Source organism: Miscanthus floridulus, chromosome 1 (assembly GCF_019320115.1).
Source record: "Miscanthus floridulus cultivar M001 chromosome 1, ASM1932011v1, whole genome shotgun sequence".
NCBI lineage: Eukaryota > Viridiplantae > Streptophyta > Magnoliopsida > Poales > Poaceae > Miscanthus > Miscanthus floridulus.
Window position 1 is genome coordinate 27,422,101 of NC_089580.1, and position 3,893 is coordinate 27,425,993.

Genomic DNA, 3,893 nt, shown 5'->3' on the forward strand with positions numbered 1-3,893 from the left:
TTTCCTAACACTTCCTCCATAAAAAACACAGACACAACAATCCATCTACAAAACCATTTGAGGAAACTTCATCAAGTCATCTAAATAGTCGTATCACGCACTACTAAGTACCAGCAATTCAAAACTAGTATATATACTAACTACCATTACTACTTGAAAATAAATAAACCCTAACTACCTGACCAAAAAGTCCTAACTAACAAAAAGCTAAACCCTAAACCCAAAATCCTAACTAACAAAAACCTAAACCCTAAATTACTAACCACACCCTAAACCCAAAATCCTAACTAACAAAAACCTAAAGGCTAACTACCTAACCATACCCTAAAACCTAACTACCTAACTATACTAAATCACTAACCCTAATCAATTAATTCAAAAATTAATCACCGAAATAAGGGACTTGGAGGGGGAATACCTTAGCAACAACGAGGAGAACTTCTGGGGTCAGCCCCGACGACGGAGAGGGCCGCCGGCGTCCTCGCCGGCGACAGCGGTGCCCGAACGAACGACCACCAAGGGAGGTGGCGCGGGCGACTAAGGGGCTGACCCCAGCCTATCTGCAGGGGAATGGGGAGAGAGGCAGGTAGGAAGGCACGGCCGGCGGTGGAGGAGCCAAGGGAGGGGCCAACGGGCGGCGGGCTGAGTGAGGAGGAAACAAATGAGGGACCGAGAGGAGGAGGCCGGGTCGCGGGCCTCTAATGGGCCTTGCTGATCCGTGCAGCGTGGCGCGGCGGCGCGTCAGCGCCTGCCACGTCAGCCGCTAAGGGCCCGAGCCGGTGCTGCATGACCCCCTCTGCCGCGCCGTCGTGGCACGACAGAGTGGTTTTGCTGCAATAGACGCGGCCAAAAGTGTTAGATTTAAAAATAAAAAACGATAATGTGTCAAATTTGAAAATAGTTTAAAAAATGTTAAAAATAAAAAAAATCGCAAGGGTGGCCCCTCCCAGCCAATACGCCCGGTGCAGTGAAAATGCTCATGTTGAACATGGAGTTACCGTCACCTCGCTGATGTTACTTGCAGAAGAATCAGCTGATCAGGAGCCGTTCTAGTACGGGTCATCAGAAGTAAAATCCCAGTGCTCAGGAAGTAATCCTCAGCGCATGGAGTTCCTTGCTTCCAAAGTCCCAGACGCACAGATCCCGCAGTACGAGTTGGCTTTTGCGACCGCATGAAGAAGATGCCGGCCGATCGAGGGGCGCCATCCTGGAAAACGCAACCAGATAAGGCGCCCGTGCTAACAGGCGTATCCAGGTGTCTCGCTTTCTCTCATACACAGCCCTTGTTTAGTTCGCGAAAATTTTTTCTAAAAAATGTTACAGTATCTATCACATTAAATCTTATGATACGTGCATGGAGCATTAAATGTAGACGAAAAAAACTAATTACACAGTTTGGTTGGAAATTGCGAGACGAACATTTTGAACCTAATTAGTCCATAATTGAACACTAATTGCTAAATAAAAACGAAATTGCTACGGTAGCCAAATTTCCAACTTTCCACCGACTAAACTAAACGCGGAGACAGTCTCCCTGACAAGATCGCCGAGATCCTGACCCTATACGAAGCATCCTCCTCCTCAAACGTCAGCCATTGCGTCTACAATATTTGTATGACAATCTTCTCCTTCCAAGTCGTCGTAGATCCACATCTTTGATCGCCTAGGTCTGGGGGGCGTGTGTATATATGTGCAGCCATGCAGGATGGTGCCAGTGCAGTTCCACATGCAAACACCAAGCAGCGATCGACCCATCCATCAATCCATCAATCAAAAGCTCGTCAGCCACTACATCTCCTGCTCCACAGCCATGGATAAGGCCTACGTAGCCGTGCTCTCCTTCGCCTTCCTCTTCGTGCTCCACTACCTCGTCGGCCGTGCTGGCGGCAGCGGCCGCAAGGGCAGTAATGGCAAGGGGAAGGCTGCGCAGCGGCTGCCTCCCAGCCCTCCCGCCGTCCCGTTCCTCGGCCACCTCCACCTCGTCAAGACGCCATTCCACGAGGCGCTGGCGGGTCTCGCCGCGCGCCACGGCCCGGTGTTCTCCATGCGGATGGGCTCCCGCGGCGCGGTGGTCGTGTCGTCGCCCGAGTGCGCCAAGGAGTGCTTCACGGAGCACGACGTGGCGTTCGCCAACCGGCCGAGGTTCGCCACGCAGGAGCTCGTGTCCTTCGGCGGCGCCGCGCTCGCCACGGCCAGCTACGGGCCCTACTGGCGCAACCTCCGCCGCGTCGCCGCCGTGCAGCTCCTCTCCGCGCACCGCGTCGCCTGCATGTCCTCCGTCATCTCCGCCGAGGTGCGCGCCATGGTGCGCCGGATGAGCCGCGCGGCCGCCGCGGCGCCCGACGGCGCCGCGCGCATCCAGCTCAAGCGGAGGCTGTTCGAGGTCTCCCTCAGCGTTCTCATGGAGACCATCGCGCAGACCAAGACCTCCCGCACCGAGGCCAACGACGACACGGACATGTCGCCCGAGGCGCACGAGTTCAAGCAGATCGTCGACGAGATCGTGCCGCACCTCGGCACGGCCAACCTGTGGGACTACCTGCCGGTGCTGCAGTGGTTCGACGTGTTCGGCATGAGGAACAAGATCATGGCCGCTGTGAGCAGGAGGGACGCGTTCCTACGGAGGCTCATCGACGCCGAGCGGCAGAGGCTGGACGACGGCGGCGACAGCGACAAGAAGAGCATGATCGCCGTTCTGCTCTCGTTGCAGAAGTCAGAGCCGGAGCTGTACACGGATACCATGATCATGGCACTTTGCGGGGTAAGTTTTTCTTCCAGTACTTTCTTCTCTGAGCAAAGCTTTGACAAACCTAGCTATGTGGGCATGTGGCGAATTGTTCACAAACTGGATGTCACGTTAGTGGAGCCCGTTTCTAACAAAAAAAAAATGACAGCGGACAATGACATCTGTTGTCGCATATTGATATGCCTCTTCTCATGTGGTGCATATCAACAGCGTCACTGTCCTGTTTTTACCAATAAACAAAAGTAGCGACTACATCACCCGCGGTTCCAATTCCATGTAAGTGAGACACTGATTGTGATTTTCTCGTTTTTTGTGTGATGTGATGAAGAACTTATTTGGAGCCGGAACGGAGACCACATCGTCCACGACAGAATGGGCCATGTCGCTTCTTCTAAACCACCCGGAGGCGCTCAAGAAGGCACAGGCAGAGATCGACGAAGTCGTCGGCAACTCCCGCCTCATCACCGCAGAAGACGTGCCCCGCCTCGGCTACCTGCACTGCATCATCAACGAGACCGTGCGCATGTACCCAGCCGCTCCGCTGCTCCTGCCGCACGAGTCGTCCGCGGACTGCAAGGTCGGCGGCTACGACGTGCCCCGCGGCACGCTGCTGATCGTGAACGCGTACGCCATCCACAGGGACCCGGCGGTGTGGGAGAACCCTGCCGAGTTCAGGCCGGAGCGGTTCGAGGACGGGAAGGCCGAGGGGCGGCTCCTGATGCCGTTTGGGATGGGACGGCGCAAGTGCCCCGGGGAGACGCTCGCGCTGCGGACCATCGGCCTGGTGCTCGGCACGCTGATCCAGTGCTTCGTCTGGGACCGAGTCGATGGCCTCGAGATTGACATGACCGCGGCCGGCGGGCTGACCATGCCCCGGGCTGTCCCGTTGGAGGCCACGTGCAAGCCTCGTGCAGCTATGCGCGATGTTCTTCTGGAGCTCTGATGGAGTAACATCTCGGCATATGATCCCTAGGCACGTAACAAGGTTCAACCAGTACTAGTGTGTAGGTGTGTAGCAGTATGCTTTGGCTGATGGTGTGTGCTGAACTAAATAAGCTTGGGTGCGTAATACCCTCGTACGTTTTATCTCTTCTGTAAAATGTATGTACAGTCGTTTGTATGGGCAATTAGTATAGTTGTTTCACAA

General features: G+C 54.9%; 1 pseudogene; it reads left to right on the top strand.

Moving 5' to 3' along the window:
- The first annotated feature begins 1,698 nt into the window (after positions 1–1,698).
- LOC136476667 (cytochrome P450 81Q32-like) lies at positions 1,699–3,893 on the top strand (annotated as a pseudogene).